We start from the raw sequence: 19346 nt of genomic DNA, 5'->3' as shown, positions 1-19346 counted from the left end.
TTAAATTTACATACTAAAAACCGTATGGAAGTTAGTCTGTGAATTTAAATTCCTTGATTGTATTTCGTCATGCATGAAAGGTGGCGATTTAAATTATTAACACTAAAAACGAAAGGAAACACTGATGATTAAGTATTCTAATTAATGTAAGCTTCTTAGGAACAGTAAAATCTGACTGCAGATCTGGGGAATCATATTTTGAGAAGTCGAAGAAAGTTCAGATTCAAAGAGGGACATTTAAAATGTTTAATAAGGATCTTAAACAGTGCAGTAAAATGTCATTGACAAATAAGTATTGCCTTTGACACACTGTTCCCCAGAAACACAGTTCTACATGAAAATGACTCTAAGGGCTACAATGGCATTATAGCTTTAATTTGAATCCACCCAAAACCCAATTCAAATAATAGCCAATTATGAACAAAGGCTGTCACACCTGAAATAGATAACTCCCTGCATTCAAAACAAATAAATAAAATGAAGCAGGAAGTTTCATTTTACATTGCATCAGCAGGGAAAATGGGAAGTCCTCAGCCAGTCACCCGAGTCCCTGAACGCTTTCTTATATATTTAATATATATAAAAAAGAAACACTGAAGGAAGTCTTTTCGCATGATAACTAAGTCATTATTATTCAGTTATCCGATATTATAATGCAAGTCTTTCAAAACGAGGGTTCGCTTTTCTACTGCATTTACTGTTTGGGCTCCTTGTGTGTGGAGGTTTCAAAGGTTTAGAGACTGTGTGCGGGGGCTGAAGAAAGAATGAGTCTCGAGTGGCCTCTGGGAAAAACTCAGCTGGAGAAAAGAAAACTTGTCTGTTGGAGACACGATTTGCATGTGGCAGTTGTCAGTTATAGCAAGTGTGAAAGTATATTTGCATCTATCTGCATATGAAGCTTTCCCTAACTACAAAGGAACAATAGCAGTCTGCGCCAATATCGCTAAATTAACACACATTTGACGAATTGCATTTGCATTCCTTCTGCTTCATTTACAGTCTAAATGTTAATGCAATTGCATTGTTTTAATGCACATTTTTATTTTGCATTTGTGTTCCACAGAGAAGCAGTTTGAGTACAAAGTGAATAGAAATTGCATACATTTACACTATTGACACAATTGTACAATTGTATATACTACAAGGTATCAATAGTGTAGTGTAGTGTATAGTATTATATAACACTGCACTGGTTTGAAATGACAGATATCTCTGCTAATGTAGAACTATGACCTTAGAAGAGTGATCAATGTCACTCATTAAAACAAAATAAGAAAAGTTTGTCTGATGAGTCTCGTCTGCCTCCGTACCAGGATCTGATATGATAAGTGCACCCCCCGCCACACTTGTCATCTTCCGCTGCCCCATTTAACTGTCAAAACACATAAAACACAGAGAGCCGAGCACCCAGAATAGTGGTCTGAGGACATTACTCCTGTCAAAACACTCACATTCCTTCACACCAGCACTTTTACAGTACTTGTCAAAACTTATCAACGTTAGGACTCGGTAACATCTCACAGCCAGTCCAGTGAACCGCTAACACCGCCCCGGCACACGGCTCGGACTGTCGGATTTCCAGTTAAAGGACTCAAAATGACTTTAAGGATCCCTGTCACAACTGCCCACGATCTGCAACTTTACCGGACAGTTCCCTAAAGGGTGCCCAACTGTGAAAAAAAACATCTATTAACCACTGAAATTGACCTAGGCTATTATCCAATCACCAAGAGTGTCACAGTACTAAAAGGAGGGGAGGGGGAATAAAGAATCATGGCTGTCAGGAAAAGTCATCCTGAAGCAAAGTTGAAAATACATATTTCATCCTTCAAACCACAAAAACTAAATCCAAACAAATCTGAACTATGCTGTTAAAAGCATCATATGTTACATAAACAAAGTGACATGTTAAAATATTAAATTTTGAGCATAAAATAGGAATGTGCTTTCAAAACTTCAACACATAAAGCCTGAGAAACGAGGCACTGCTAATGAAAACCCAGGTGCTCAGAGCAGTACATTCCCAGTCCTGCCTGGTGTGAATTGTATAACACGCAATGGCTTAGTCTATACATCCTAAATCGCTGACACTGGAAAGCCAATGCCAATTTCATGCGCAACCTTGATCAATTCGGTCCATTGTAACACTGGCACATATATTTTTCAAGATATCCTTTACGTAAGCCCTTTTATTTCAAAGGGAAGAGGTGTGAGCGTTTCCTTCAAAGAGGAAAATGCATGCATTTATGAAGGTGATGGAATTCCTTCTGGGGCAGAAGACCGTGCAGCTGCTTTTTGAGTCTGTGCCAGGCTTGGCTAGACGTCACGGGTTAATCCCAGGTTACAACCATGAGGTTTGTGTACCAACGCCCTCTGTGATGCACGGATCAGTGGGCCAAACAAACTGGAACACGGCTGAGAGACATGACAGCGGAGGAAATACAACTGCATTACGCTTTTCTTTGGAAGCATGAACAACAACAAACACAACAGCAATAATAACAATGCAAATAATTAACTAAATAAACTGACACACACAAAAAAAGGGTTTTAAATCGTACAAATCTTCTGCTAGAGGACTTTGCAGTACTAATCAAGGAATATCCAAAGCAATTAACCCAGAGAGCAAAGAGGACCTTTCAGTGGTTCCACTGAGCACCTCTGTAAATGGCTCACCGCAAAACTGAAGAGATGACAAAAGCAACAGCCATAAAAAGTTAAAGATCAAGAGTCGTAAAACCAAACTATTTTAAAGGTCAGTTTGACTTTGCAGGAGGTTAAGAGTTCTCCGACTGGTAAACTCCTGCAGATATAGCCACCCCCTTGCCACCATTGTTATCACACACTCTTAAAGACACAATCATTGAAAAATCATTGTCTGACTTGAGTTGAGGGGAAAAATATACAAAACAAGTTTCAGCTGCTAACTTATGCTTTTTTATTAAGCAGTATTCCCCCTTCATTCTTGTTATTTAGTGACTCACAGACTAATACGCACTAGCATGTTAAGTGAAGGCCAATGGGTATATTGGTTATAAAGTTTATTTATTATATTTATGACTGTGAAACTACAACCAGTATTCTCGTTAATGCTGGATAACAAAACACATACACTCAGCTATCCAAAATATATTGCTCCCTGGAGAGGGATCTGTTCTCAGTGTTGTACAAAGTGAAACACTTATGCTATCTTACAGCTCCTTCCCACTTACACTGCACTTAAAGGGCAATTTTCAAAGTTGTTGCGGTAGACCTAGAACTGGTTTCTCAATCTCGGGTAGTTACTAAAAAGTTGAAAGGACCACATTTTGCAAGACGGACAACAGGTGTGAGAGGGAAGTTAAATGAGTATAATATTTATTTACATATTTATTTTATTTTGGTCAGTCTGAAGCACTTCCAGAAAATGTTCTATTAATATATTTTTGCAGCCTAAAAATAGCTACAAAATCCAGGCAACTAACTTTTTAGTAAACTACATTCATTGTACTACATGATTCCAGTGACAAACACTGTAATTAAAATACATTGTCCAATGTAAAGCAACAGTTTTCAGCACCAACACACACAGATTCCACAACAACCACTGTTTTCAAAGCAACAGCCAGTTTACATTTGTGTTCTTTACATTACAAACATGTCTCACAGAGGCATCTCAGAGTCAAGAAATAGAGCTACACTTTGCCAATGACTTTGGAAACAATTTTATTTAAAACCACATAAATAAATACTTTTTGAATCATATTTCAAATTCTCAAAATTGTCTGCCAAACAAGCAGAACTACATTATTGTTGTGGTATGACACTAAAAGTGTATTCATTTACATGTTACAGATTTTAAAATACAGTTAATTTAAGAAGAATACAAATTCTCAAATGGATTAAATGTGCCTTGTTGTGGTGTGTGTGTGCTTCTGGGGTATATTCATCATGGACTGGGATGGCAGGATACAGTACAGCTCAGTTACATACTGGAGGTTACAGTCAGAGATCCACACAACTGGCGAGGCAGAGGTCATTTAAGTGCTTTGTTCATGTGGGGCTTCCCAGCAGGATTTCTCACCTTTACTGCAGCAGCGAGGGGACAATTGAGAAAAGAAATGGGCTCCAGTCAAAGGAGTGACCCAGAGGGAGGGCTAGTCCCTCAGCAGATGGGGGCAATTTGCCAATGAGCTCCCAGCACAGTGAACGCCAGGCTATATCTCACTATTGTCTTAGTTTAAAACGGCAGAACAGAAGGACAAAAGGAGCAGAGAAAAAGTTCAGAAAGCAGACCGAAAAGGAAAATATTGACACAATTGAAAAGGTTATTGAAAATGCTGCTTTTCCCGCAGTTACAGTGAATCTTGTTTCAAATGTCACCATGTTTTAGGAGTTTTTAGAAGAAATCACAATATCGAAGTTAAGCTACATGCAGTATTGTATACAGTATTTCAGTATTGTCCAGATGCTGTTCAGAAGGGGTTTTCCTGTTCAAGTGTCTTTCATTTCAAACCAATTGCTGACATTAAGAGTAAATATTCAGAACTGCTATTATACCCAAAATCCCCTGACTCAATTTCCCACATCAGTCACAATTTCCTGGAGAGTTAAAAGCTGCTTTCTTCAATAACAAAAAAGAGGTTAAAACAAGAATAATCCCAAAAGGTAACCAAGTGCGAGACTTACCCATATCAGAAGAAAAAAACGCAACAAAACATATAAAGGCTGTCAAAGACCCTCGCAGTAGCAGATCACGTTAACCCTCCTGTTTGAAAGCCTTGCAGTTATTCCCAAGAGCACACGACATGACACGAAAATCCTTTACACATGTTTGTGTACATCCTGCATTTTTAATAAGTGTAGCAGCTGCCTCAGGTGGGAAGAGGGAGAAAAGAAAACGGAAGGCACTTTGCAGTGGTTATTTATTCCATCTCGGCTAATTGAGTAATGGAGGTTACGAACTCGTTTCTCAAAGTGATATTGTCAATTACAGATCCACAGTCCTTTTCTGACGCAGTGCTGAGGTTCCTGTCCGGAGGTCTGACTTGTGTGAGCTGAGAAGACTGATCACACACTGAGCTGCCAGGATCGGCCAGGGTGGAGTCAGAGTGATGTCACAGGTGTTGGATTTCACTGAGGGGTGGGGGAAGGCAAACCTGTGTGACTGCCAAGCCTTAAATCCAACTGAAAACGTGCTTGTTTACCTGTGCAGGTAAAAACAGCGTCTGCTCTGTGTACAGTCACGGCACAGTGCAAAACACAAGGTTAATTTGTCCCTGTGTTGTACAAGAATGCATTGAAACATAACATGATGGTTATGTGAAATAAATCAAGGGGAGAGGGGAAAAAAAAAATCAAGATTAATGTGCTGAGGATTATTATTGGTCATTACTCAGAGCCAGAACCAAATCTTTCTTACTTGAATCAAAAGAAGCATGCTATTCCTACACCCCTTGAACAGGTCGTATGATTTCAGGGAGAGGTTAACTCTGGACAGGATGTAGGTGGGCGGGACCTTCCCGGATGATTTAAAGGCATTGTGTAATCTAAGGTAAAGCTTAGACAAAAACACAACCTAAAAGTGCAAGTCTTGTGATTTGCACAAACACACACTATTTGCTTTTCCTTAGAAATGCTCCTAGACATAAATAGACCCTTGGTAACTGTTCAACATTAACTATTCATTCATTTAGAAAAATATTTGTAAAGGGGGGCAAGGAAACTTATCCAATTAGGAGATCTACAGGACATATCTCAGCAGACATCTTCAGGGCTCTTTTGATCTGAAATGTTTACCATATTTCCACCGCCAATCCATTATTTTTGCACAGCACTCAAAGCGTGTTCTCTAGCGCAGTTCAGAAGGTCCGCACTGAAGAACATATAGCAGAGGCCTCCTGGGTCTATGCCACTGTATCCCCCCCACCACGACAAGCCTCTTGGATGCCATCTTAAGTTGTTTAGATGTTTTAGAAACAATTATATTGATTTTGGGAGTTTTGGCCATATCAGAGTAAAGTGAGTGGATTGTAAAGTGATTTAAATTTTCCTCAAACTCACCTGGGTGAGAGACTATGTGGCCGAGGCATTGGACCCACCCCCCCGACTCCCATAACCTATGTGAATGGTAAAGGTAAGGTGAATATTGAACTAAGAATGATTTTGGAGAGGACAAAAACAAAACGATAAAAGTCACAAATGACTGAAAAACAACATAGTTCACAAATGAAACCAGAGTGCACCTGATAAAGAACATTCTTCAATAGTGATCTTCCTTAACAGTCTCAAGTGATTTCCTTCTATGTCCATGAAAGCAGATAATGAAGCATTCTTACAATTCCTGTACTTTTCCTTTCTTTAACATGAAGATATACACTCACCTAAAGGATTATTAGGAACACCATACTAATACTGTGTTTGACCCCCTTTCGCCTTCAGAACTGCCTTAATTCTACGTGGCATTGATTCAACAAGGTGCTGAAAGCATTCTTTAGAAATGTTGGCCCATATTGATAGGATAGCATCTTGCAGTTGATGGAGATTTGTGGGATGCACATCCAGGGCACGAAGCTCCCGTTCCACCACATCCCAAAGATGCTCTATTGGGTTGAGATCTGGTGACTGTGGGGGCCAGTTTAGTACAGTGAACTCATTGTCATGTTCAAGAAACCAATTTGAAATGATTCGACCTTTGTGACATGGTGCATTATCCTGCTGGAAGTAGCCATCAGAGGATGGGTACATGGTGGTCATAAAGGGATGGACATGGTCAGAAACAATGCTCAGGTAGGCCGTGGCATTTAAACGATGCCCAATTGGCACTAAGGGGCCTAAAGTGTGCCAAGAAAACATCCCCCACACCATTACACCACCACCACCAGCCTGCACAGTGGTAACAAGGCATGATGGATCCATGTTCTCATTCTGTTTACGCCAAATTCTGACTCTACCATCTGAATGTCTCAACAGAAATCGAGACTCATCAGACCAGGCAACATTTTTCCAGTCTTCAACTGTCCAATTTTGGTGAGCTTGTGCAAATTGTAGCCTCTTTTTCCTATTTGTAGTGGAGATGAGTGGTACCCGCTGGGGTCTTCTGCTGTTGTAGCCCATCCGCCTCAAGGTTGTACGTGTTGTGGCTTCACAAATGCTTTGCTGCATACCTCGGTTGTAACGAGTGGTTATTTCAGTCAAAGTTGCTCTTCTATCAGCTTGAATCAGTCGGCCCATTCTCCTCTGACCTCTAGCATCAACAAGGCATTTTCGCCCACAGGACTGCCGCATACTGGATGTTTTTCCCTTTTCACACCATTCTTTGTAAACCCTAGAAATGGTTGTGCGTGAAAATCCCAGTAACTGAGCAGATTGTGAAATACTCAGACCGGCCCGTCTGGCACCAACAACCATGCCACGCTCAAAATTGCTTAAATCACCTTTCTTTCCCATTCAGACATTCAGTTTGGAGTTCAGGAGATTGTCTTGACCAGGACCACACCCCTAAATGCATTGAAGCAACTGCCATGTGATTGGTTGGTTAGATAATTGCATTAATGAGAAATTGAACAGGTGTTCCTAATAATCCTTTAGGTGAGTGTAAGTTTAAAAACAGCCACTATCCACCACATGTAGGTTGTGTGGCCTTTTCTATAGCAGTAATTAAACAAACCGTGAATTTGGATGCTTCCTCAAACAGGAAGAGGACAGAGGACAGCGAGAGTTCATCACTGAAGACAAATCTTCACTAACCACCCCCCTGCTCTCGGACCGGCCCTTTGTCGAGCCACAGCGACGTGTCAGTGCCAGGGAAGCCGAGCCAATGTCACCATCTCTCCCATTCTCCTCAGCCCGTGGAGGAGCTGCCAGTGCTGAGTGGAAGTCAAAGCGCTGTCCCTCCCTGGAGTTCAATGCGAATACAGGAGCTGACAGTGACTTTTATTTGATCACAGTGGCTGCCGAACCCTTGGGAGGTTCAGTAATTCAGCTTCAGTGAAAATGAAAATTGCAACGTAAACAATTATGACAACTAAGAGGAGAAACCAAAAAATAATAATACGCTCTTCATATTAATTTAAGTATATAGATTTAAACACATATGTACAGTGCTTTAAGGGAGGGGGAACTATTGTGCTTAGAAGAGGAATACAAATCTACAAATAAAAATTTGAAATTAAAAAATGCTGAACTCTGATAAGATCAAGAAAAGTACAGTCACTAAGCCCTCTATTGATTTTAATCTATCGGTGACCCTGAAGCATTAGGAGAAGGCACTCTGTGCAGTATTACAGCCAGCTAAATTTAGACTATTTCGGTGTAGTAATTATTAGATTGCTGGCTATGCTTTTTGGGCCCGGTCTAGGATAAACATTATATAAACTGCTTAATTTAAAAATAAGGCATCATCACAAACTGTATCCCACCCAGATGCAGCAAGACTGGTATTAGGAAGTGGGACAAGGCTTTGGTGGTCTGGGATAAATCTTCAGACATCTCTTCTGAAGCTCTCTGACTGAATGACACCAATAACCCATCATCCTCCCCCAGTCTCCAGTTTCCCTCATCCCCCTTTATAGTAGGAACTAAAAATACCACCGCATTTATCCCTATATTTAACACCCTGATCAGCATTACTGTTTCCACAATGATATCTATATCCAGAGGAATGTCTGCTCTTGTTTCTCGCGAATCAGCTCAAGAGGGGCTTTCTCCAGATAAGACGTTGTGTACACATTGTCACAGTAGACCTAATGGGCCAGTATGTATCCAAAAGCCTAAATGGTGCCTCCATAAGAGACGCCATATATGTCACAATTAACCCTCCTCCCCCCACTCCCAGTTCTTTCGAAGAGTAAAACAAATCTGTAATATTAAAAGATTGAACTGCTGGCTTTGCCTCATGCTGCACTAAATAGACAGTTTCAAAGGCCATGCAAGATAAGCCGTATTAATTAAGTTCTTGTGACAATCACGATTGGTTAGCGACTCGAATTCAGCGGCCCCTCTGGCAGCAGCAAAGCTTTACAAGATCATGCCATCACATCTCAGTGTAGTACGTGACACCTGGCAGGTGCAGACAGTTATGTAACAGCCATATAATGATCAACATGGATAAACAGAGATGCTTCCACAATGTCAGGGAGCACGTGTATCACTGAGGCCTGCAGCGCACTTTGTCCTAAACAATATGTTGTGTTCTGGAGTTACAGGAAATCTGTAACAAATGACCTGCAGGGTTCATATTTCCAAATTGTGATAGCCCAGGTTAATTCTCTAGAATAAGTTCATAATCTTAGTGACAAGTTCTGAAAAAGACCTTTAAATGAATCAAATCCAACATGTTTATCTGTTTAAGTTTTGCAGAGAGTCAAAAAATGTGCACGAACGAATCTAACCACAATCGAAACCAGACAACATCAGAGTCCAATTTCTGGGAGACCGGGTGACATTTTTCCCCTTCAAATGCTATCTGTCCTTTAGTGTTGCTAATCTTTACTGCCACACACCTTACCCACAGAAAGTGCTTTAACACAGGAAAGGATCCAAAGTGAGACACTTAAAAACAGGTCCACTCTTAGAAGGCACCATACTTCAAAAAAGCCTCTTTTGAACAAACAAACCAAAGGACCGAGCTCAGACATTTGTTCTTAATGTGTTGCTAATCTTTAACACCCCACGTCTTATCCACAGATTAATTCTGAGTAAATCTGTGGTCACTGACACTGAGTGCTGTGATCCCAAGTTGCCTGGTAATGGAGGAGACAATACTGTTATTCTCAATGTGTACAAAACAATGGGGAATCTTCCAGAATCCAATCATTTCTTGATGCTACAGACTTTCCTTTTATTCCCAACCTCTAACACTAAAATCTAAATTTCTGTGCCTCATTCAATCTTATTGCAAATCAAAATATTTATAACAGAACCAAACAGATATTTAAATTACTTATATAGTATTATACTTTCCATTTCCTATATATTTGCCAATAGGACCAGCTGTTTTAACCTTTAATAAAAGCAATACGTAGCTGTATTTGCCTCAGTATCTGGAGTGCAAGTCAGATTGCTACAATAGTTCCTAAAAGGTCCAATTCAAAATTAAAACACTGATCGAGCCACAAAGTCCAAGAGATTTAAATTCCAAAAGCAATAAACTCAAGTCACACATTGATGATCTTGAGGAAGGAGACATATAAGTATCTTTATAGAAGAAAAACAAACAAACAAACAAACAAAAAACAATTCAACAATTTTAATATAAAAAATATATTGGGCCAAAAACATAGAATCACATTCTTATTGAAATCATAAAGGAAATCCACCAGACAACTCATGAAAAAGCAATGAACACTTACACATACTGAACAAATTATAAATAGAGTAAAAAAAAAAGAAAAAGGCAGATATGAACTAAATGAAATGCAGAACACAGATCCATAAACTCTTCAGAAATGCTGGAAATGATCATTTTATAACATGCTTCTCCATAACTAGAGCATTCGTGGCCATACAATTGCCGTTGATAAATATGTCCTGATTTTACTTCGGTAAACAAGCTCCAGAAAATACATTTCATAAGCCATTAAAAAGTCCCCGCCGGTCTCAGCCCTGTATTTCACAGACACAGACACACACACAGGGACGAACAGGAGAACCGCAGCATGTGCTTTGTCTGCACTTTATGCAGCTGGGTCAATTTAGAGGAATCACTGGGCCACAGCTGTCCCCACCTGCCCTCTCAGATGTACAAGATTGTTATTCCCAGACCCTTTGATCGCCGAAGACGGACACAGAACATTAGGAGAACACAACGACCGGCACGTTCTGCTCCTCTCTGACTAACCCACCCAGCACGGAGAGAGGATGCTGCTGCTACAGTAAGCCACAGCGGCAAACTGCATCACCCAACGCCCCGTGACACGCATGCTAACAACTGCAGGTACGGTGCAGCTAGGTGCCTGCACTCGTTTGTGTCCATGTAAATGAAGCTGTGCCTGCATAAGCATGTTAAAAAAGCAACAGTAGTGCAGGGTATTAAAATATGACGTGCTATTCAGTTATTTAGACAAGTATATGAATGGCTTTTGACTGAGATTTCTGAAGCACAGCACAAAGACAGCCTTTCTCCTGAATGAAATGTTGGATACTGACTTGACCCACTGCTGAGTGACCCAATTGTATTTGATTTAATTCAGAACTAGCCTGTTTATTCAAAATGACCCAATTACCCACAAATCCAAAGCCCCCGCTGATGCACACTTAAACAAAATCCAGTTTGGTGGAGCAGGGTTATTTTGGTGATTTTTGATTGGCAGGATGCATTTCTGAAACTTTCTGATAGTATAGGTGACCAACAACGAGCTTAGATCTGAATTTGACAGAAAGGGAGCACTGTCTCTCTGTGTTAAAAATTAAAAACAACATGTATTCTTTATTACACTCTTGGCGAGTCAACAGGCATATCCTCATAGGTATAGTGGCGCGTGATGGAGAATGAAGGAAACAAATAATTTTAGCTTCAATCCCAGTGGGTACCGACAAACTGGGGGTGCATTTAGATAGCCCAATTAAAACAGGAAAAGATCCAAAGTGAGCCACTTAAAAAACAGCTCCACTCCTACACGGCCCCATACTTCAAAGGCAAGGCTCGTCTGAAAAAACAAACAGTAGTACCAAGCTGAGACATTTATCCTTAAAGGGTGACTCTGTGCTAAAGAGCACCAGACAGACGTACAGCATAAATAAGAGAAATCCCCCCGGGGTTGGGGATTTATTAGCATGCACTCCCACTACTTCATAGACAGTTCTTGGAGAATCACGACTATGCATAAATCCTAATAAGTATCAACTAAGTGTTGCTACAGCAGCATATATATGTATATTAATGGATTAACCTCTGGTTCTCTCTTTCCAACCAGAATTATGTCAATAAATACCACAGTTAAGAGGAACTGGTAGATGTCACTAAAAATAAATATGTTTTGAAGTAGGAATAATAATAATAATATTGGTTATTTTCACTCTAGAACTTAAATTGTATTTAATATGTTCTTGTACTGTTCCTTGAAATGTGTATTTGAGACAACTGTTGCCCTGGGAAAGGTCATTTGCTAACATTTTATATATTTTCTCTCATACAATTTTATTTACATTGGATAACCTACACATACATATGATACACTGCAGGTAGAAACTTTAAGCTATGAATTTCAAAGTAAGATAAACTAGGCTATTTGAGGTACAGCTGTAATTTAGATCAAGAATTGGGATTTGGGGTGCATAAAACAAAAGTGGCCGGTTTGAATTACTGGCTTTATGAGCCGACAGCCACACCAGAACTTTGCCAAATGGAAAATGTCTACGACCTGTAACTAAATATGTCTTTTGAGATGACAATTTGTAATGGATATCATTTTTATGGCATTATTTTAGCGATATGTTGATAAATAACAGTGGATGAAATGGGAGGTTGTGAATCAGTTCCAGCCAAAGAATCAAAACAGAGATTTAAAAAAAAATCACAATCCTCACCCAACAGCCAAGTGCAAAATCCATACATCTTGAAAAGCAATTAAACTAAATTATGGTTTAAGACTGACATACAACTTTCCATCAGCAGTTTAAACTAAAAGATAAATAAAATAAAAAAAATTGAATCACCTGGATATAAAGGTTATTCTATGAACACAATCAACAGGATGTCATCCAATGAAAATAAAAAGAGCAGTAATGAACTGTGACTTGTGTCTACGACAAAAAAGGGTTAAATATGAAGAACAGCTGATGAAAATATAGCATTTTCAACCCTACATTTCACAGACCAAAAATTACACAAGAATACCATGCTGTCCTTAGGTGACAATAGGTTGTAAAATCACATGTAGATGATTGAAATCAAGTGATTACAGTTAAGGGGAATGTTTCTGTCACACTCAGCAGGACATGGTGAATTCTTCTTTGTTAGAAGAGTGGAAGAATAGGAGGAAGTCCACAGTGTTCTCAGAGGAGCGCACGGTGACCAGGCTGCGTAGTGTGTAATGAGGACACAGTGATTAATTGGGGACTATTTACAGCAGAAGATCCCCTAACAAAGCACCAGTGAAATAGAAAGAGTAACTCCCCGGAAAAAGCCAGCAGTTTGTCTTTACTCTTTCCAGTCTCTTTCAGTCTCTCTCTCTCTCTCTCTCCGTCTCGAACAAATAGCAGCCCCCAGAGGCAAGGAGCCACCTGGATTTCCTAAAGCTTGCCGTCTCTACAAACAAAATGACTTCACCTCTATTCACACACAAACAGGCCAGGGTGGTCTCTCTCAATCCTCCTTTGGGTGTGTGCGAGTGTGTGCGTCTGTGTGTGTGAATAAACACCTCACTAACGTACATGTTCACACATGTAACCCACTTTCAAAATGATATGGAGGCTTAACTACTAAATTAAAAACAAAATGCATTTTGACCTTCCCTTAATTGAATGTTTATATCACGGTTTTGTTTGTTGCTTTTTCTTGCAATGGCATGACATTGCTGCCAAATTCCTGTGTAATTTTCTATTCTGTTTCTTGAAAGCACTTTGAACAAAGAGTGCACCAAAGAAACATAGCGCTGCTCAGAGTGTTGCACGTCAACGCCATTCCCTGAATATTTAATTACACTTTACAATTCAAAAGAATATTTTTTATGCATTTTTTTTAAAGCTAGAAGTTGAGTACACCACCAGAAAACAAATATTTAAAAACAACAACCACAATGGTAGCAGTCATATGAATATCAATACTTAGAGAATATAAGGGTTTAATATTCCCTAATAATATTAACAAAAACTATTGCCAAGCTGTGAAGTGTTGCAGAAGAGTTATAAGATGTGCAATTCAGGGCCTGCCATTATCTCAAACAGAATGCATTAACATTTCCTCATTCTAATTACATATCATCACTCTTTAAAACACTGGGGAATAATTATGCAGCAGGCTAAAGGTTTGCCGTTTGCCATATTAAACTGCTACAGAAATATTTATCAAGATAAGCACAAAACCTTAATGAAACCGTTATTAACCTTCCTTGGTAGACCTCTTTATAAATTCCTTCTGTTCCTCACAAACCTTTTCCAGGACCCCCAATTTTCTAAAAGTGTGAAATTGCAAAATGGGACATTGGGAGCATCTGAGAAATGCTATATTTTGCTAAATGCTGCTGTGCCATTTCCCTTCCCCCTCACACATTAACTTTTCCAACTCAAAATCTAATATATATTTCATAAATTAGCGCTCCTTATCATTTGCAAGGTTGGATGCTCCATTGAATAGCAGTGAAATGTAATGGTTCTCTTAATTCTTTAAAATTACATTCACCGATTTTCAGCATTTGCATTAGTAAGCAGGACCACCTCTACCCCATTCGTTTCTAAATTCACAAGTTGTGGGTCTGTCGGCTCAGTCTGAGATGGAACTTGCTAGAAATAATCATTTTACATACTTATCATTAGATTTATAATTAGAATTATAATAAAAACATGTAATGATTAAAAAATGAAATTGCAGGATATACATTCTGAGAAACGGAATGTGCTGTCACACAAAGATGAATCTGGAATAAATATATATAACACACTAAAATGAACAACAAATCAATATGTTTTACTTAAGGTATATTTTTTTACATGAATAAAAACTAAAAGCCCTCATACTTGTACTTTCAACTACTATACTTTCAATAAAAGAGCAAAATCTGTGCAATTAGGACTGTAATGACCATTAAAAAAGCTTTTACTAAGACACCATGTTGTGCTCTTGAATTCACCTAAATGTAACCGGCAGACAGAATCCCACAATCCTAAGCCAATGGGAATGAATGGGACTGGGGTAGATGGAATTGGACTTGGCTTTCAGAAGAAATTTAACCAGCGACATCACCACTCCTTCAACTCACAGAGCGGTGTGTGCGGCAAGGAACGCTTTTCATCACTGGAACAAACACTACAGGTGGCGAAAAAGCATCTGGTTTTCTTTACCCCTCTCAACAGATGAGCGAGTTCCCAATTTCCTAGCAATTTATCACAGCTGCCATTTACCAGGCTGTCTTTTCCACAATACCCTGACAGAAGGGACAGATAAGGCCTTTGTTGTATAAACCGATATGTGCATAGTTTATAACGGAGCTACTACGGCACAGCACAATGCTGTCAAACCCGCGGACGCTCATCTATCTTCCCCTGCACTTTGAATGGGGGAACAGGGCCAGAGATTTATGTCATGCATAACAAAAACCTTTTTCCAATAGGTTCCCCTCTTTGCTATACACTCCCGGCTGATGAAATTACACATGTATGAACCAAGCAAGGGCCCAGACCTTCAGCGATACATATTCAGGCAAGACCTCGACTGGAAGCCAGGTCACTTCTCGGTTAAAGGTAAATAAATAAATAATGGAAACGATGTGGAGTAAAAGTTGCTATTGAACTGTGACTGCTAATGAATCACTGTGGCATATCCCCACGTTAAAATCAATTGGAACCAGTGTCTGGGGCATTAATGCTAATGTGATAATGTACAGGAATAAAAAGGCACCGATATTATATTCTGGGAAGTCCTAATGAACATTCGGAAGATGTCTAGCGTTGAGCGAATGCCTTGTGTGGGGTTGATCCTGATTCCATGATCTGCAGTGGCCTGATCTGCGGTCAGCGAGCATGAATGGCTGGACCTGGATTTACTTGCTTGATTCCTTCCCTGGAATGAAAAGATTTCTTTGTCCAACATCCATATTACAAAGCAAACAAAGTCATAAATGGGAATCCATGCATGAACAAAGCCTCTCCGCCAAAAAAAAATCCTTTTCAAAAAACATTAAAGCCGAGATATTATCGTGGTTAGGCATAACATTACAGTGTTGATTGACATAATACTGAATTAGAAGAACGGATCAAGGGCATGTAACTTGTATTAAGGATATGTAGTGCCTTTCATCCATAAAATTTCTCTGAGGCTTTACAATCTGAGCAGAATCATAAATCAACCTATCAGCCAGCCCTGGGCTGAAGAGAACAGTAATCTTGCACCTCTAAACCACATGCCAGTTAACCTGAGCTCACCGGCTTACAATAATTACAGTAATAAAACATTTAACGTAGTATTATTCGTATAACATAGTATTGTTCTGCGTCAGTTTAGATTACTGTCTTTAGAATTCTAGGAGTGGAACAAAAACAGAACAAAACAAAAACTAATCAAGTTTGTGTTTCTATCATAAAGTATGGTTTGTACACTTACATATTGAAATCTAACCATTGAATTTCTCCTCTAAAATGGGCAAACGTCATATATTCTCCTCATCCAACTCATATAACTTACAATTCCCAGTTGAACTGCAATTTTGCTTTTGCAGTTTCTGTTTAATCATCTTTATTATGTGAAAACCAATAAAGGGCAATCTAAATAATGCAAACAGTTTGTTTATCGTGTCTTTTTCTTATATCTGTAAAGGCTTCAAATTACTTCTGCAAAGCACTCCCAAAGGGGACGACTACCAGTATTATTTTTTTAAATAAAGATAGTGGGAGATAAAAAATTGAGAAATCACACAGCCCAACTGCAACCTCATGCACGTTAAGACAAATTTAACAGAACAGAAAGATTAAAAAAGGGATGTTATAAGTCTGTCGGCTCTGATTGAACATTTTATTCTTTGGTGTTTCTGTGGCCACAATTAAAAAGCACAACAGTTGATCACAACGGAAACTACACAGAATAAAGTTGAACACAAGCACACAGGCCTACATACATATCTGTGAACATATGTCTCCAATGTGCAAGAGGGGGATCTTGGTCAAAACAAGTATGTTACCAAAATAACCCCATGATGCAGACATAAGATGTTGGCTCGTTTTCAGGTTACACCCAGGCAGGGACTTTATGACCTGATGCACCAAACCCCCAAACCAAACGTTTACTGAAACATCTAATTCAAACCAAAGCACCGCATAATTTTGGTACTTTTCAGCTATAGATATGAGATCCACCAGGTCTATATAGTAAAGGACAGAAATGTTTCAAGTGCCCCTTAATGATGCCCTTCAAGTCCAGCCCAACACCGCACTGGAAATATGGACCCGACAAACCACAGACTCCACCCCAAGCGTGAGAAGAGCAAGGCTGAAGCCCACCGGAAGAGTCTCCGTCTGTGATTAGCTCGCAAGAAACTCGAATCCTGAAAGATTAAAGCCGCAAAGCTGAAGACAGGAGCCAAAAGCCTCAGTGAAACTGACGGATTCTCAGATGAAGCAAAATCACCTTCTCCAGACGGCACAGTGAAGAATGCGAGGACCTCGGTGTCCAAGCTGCTTGACGGGTCTTTCAGAGGGGGATTATCTGCCACAGCCGCTGCATTCCTTTGTCTTATTCCGCCGGATTCAGAAAACTCAATACATGACATGACACGGCTATGTGAATGGCAGGAATTGCTAGCGTATCTAACATACTCGATTTAATGTCTGGAATGCTTCATGCTCCACAGCTTAAAAAATAGAAGTAGAAATATATAGACAGAACAATCATTCTCTCATTTTCAGCTTCTTAAAATCAAAAAAGCCATTTATTTTATGCATAATTTTAAATGTTAAGACCCTTTCACCTGTATTACTTTTAAAGCAGAGTAAATAGGCTTTACAGTACAATGAATCGCAAATGGTAGATTAATGGAATACACAAGGCCTAGAAAAATCACAGAATATAATAAATGTTACAAAAAAAAAAAAACTTGCTTAAAAATTGAGCACATTTCTTATATTAATGCAACTGAAACATGCTAGGCTACTCCTAATTTTAATAAACGAGGTCAGGTAGTGTTGGACATCTTAAAATTCAAATCTGGAATTGCATGGCAGTTGCCAATAAGAGGATGCATTCTGCAGAAAAAGAAAAAAAAGTAATGCATTGCCCCCTCAACTCAATAACAAGTCTTTTATTCTCCTGGTACACAAGATGCAGATCTAAAGATATACTAAAGAGTTTGGACAAGGTGCTATGCCCATCAATTCTCCAAAGTCTCACTATCCAAAACTGCTAAAGACCCCAGCAGTCCCACTGATGCAATCAGACAGGCCAGAGAAACAGGAGATGAACCGTAATGTGATTTCCGTCCATCCCTCCATTGTGTCTATACCAACATGCGCCTCCGAAGGTCTACCTACTAGGAAATGTTCAGATCAATTTATATCTTGATAATGAATTTTGCCATGCCAGTTATATCAGCTAAAATATTAAGTGCAATGGCATTGGGAGCAAATATAATCCACTTGCAATGGGGTCTAAAGGGTTTGAGGATTTTCCCACAGTTTTAAATTGAAAATACACCCAAGGTTGTTTTTCTGTCTTTTAAATTTGATATGGTACAAATCATAATCAGTTTGGAAGATCAAGTTTAAAACTTTTTTATTATTAAAAATAATAAAGAACACCACAAACATTTAACTGCACTTGGAAAGGGAAAGGGCAATTGAGAAGACTGCTTGGCAATACAATTATAATTCTCACACAATATACTACTCTAAACTGTTAATTATTCTATTCATATAAAATCCCATTTAGAATAAAGCAATGAAAAATATATATTAGCACAACCAAATCCAAGAGAGAGTATCAATTCATAAGAGTGGGAAGAACTAAACAATTATTAACCAGTATCCTTATATCTGTCAATAAAGACCAGGAAGAATGGATCTGTCCTTTACACTGACATAATGTGGACACTAAAAAGAGGTATCATAAGTGCAACCTAGTAATCATAATTACCTCAAATCCTTAATTGTAAGCAGACCATTTATTAGTACAATGTTTTAGTATCAGTAAAGCTGACCAAAGGAAGAAAAAAACAACAACTAGCTTTTCAGCCTACAGTCAAGTGACATTATGTGAACAGACAATAATGAAGTCCCACAATACACTAAACAACTTCTACAACTAAAGCAAAAGGCTTTCTACAGTGTGCTTTGGCATGTATTCCACAAATAAAAACAAGGAAAAGGTTAGCAGCTAACTGAACATATGTCAACAATATTGACAATGGGAGGCTTGTCTGGTTTGTTTATAATAGGGAAATGGGGGCTAGAGATTTTACATGCATATTAAAGTACACAACATCGAGTTTACATGTGCTGAAAAACTACAGCAAAGAATGTGCAGCATCCCAGAGCTATATCTAAATGTATTGTTAGTCACCTTCATCTTTCTTCATGTCCAGCCATACTGGCACTGAAAACAGGTGTCAAGTTCTACTGGCATTCGGACTAACACCTCATTTTCTGTTTAAGTGCAAACAACTTCTATGACAGTGTTCTGAAAATCATACCTACACTGCAGCTGTAAAGGGTAGAAGAAAGCT

General features: G+C 39.1%; 1 protein-coding gene across 5 annotated transcripts in view; it reads right to left on the bottom strand.

Moving 5' to 3' along the window:
- Positions 1–19346, bottom strand: part of ptprfa (protein tyrosine phosphatase receptor type Fa) — a 206526-nt gene that overhangs the window by 151481 nt on the left and 35699 nt on the right. For 4 of the 5 annotated variants that reach the window (XM_066691834.1, XM_066691837.1, XM_066691836.1 and 1 more), the window contains exon 1: positions 4669–5053. The exons of the other annotated variant lie outside the window; for it this stretch is intronic. The gene's annotated coding sequence lies outside the window, so the exon portion shown is untranslated. Of the gene's footprint in view, positions 1–4668; positions 5054–19346 lie in introns of those variants that run through there. 5 annotated transcript variants of the gene reach the window in all.

Source organism: Amia ocellicauda, chromosome 19, assembly GCF_036373705.1.
Source record: "Amia ocellicauda isolate fAmiCal2 chromosome 19, fAmiCal2.hap1, whole genome shotgun sequence".
Classification (NCBI taxonomy): domain Eukaryota; kingdom Metazoa; phylum Chordata; class Actinopteri; order Amiiformes; family Amiidae; genus Amia; species Amia ocellicauda.
Note: the sequence above shows the minus strand (reverse complement) of the source record. Positions and strands in the feature narration are given on the sequence as shown.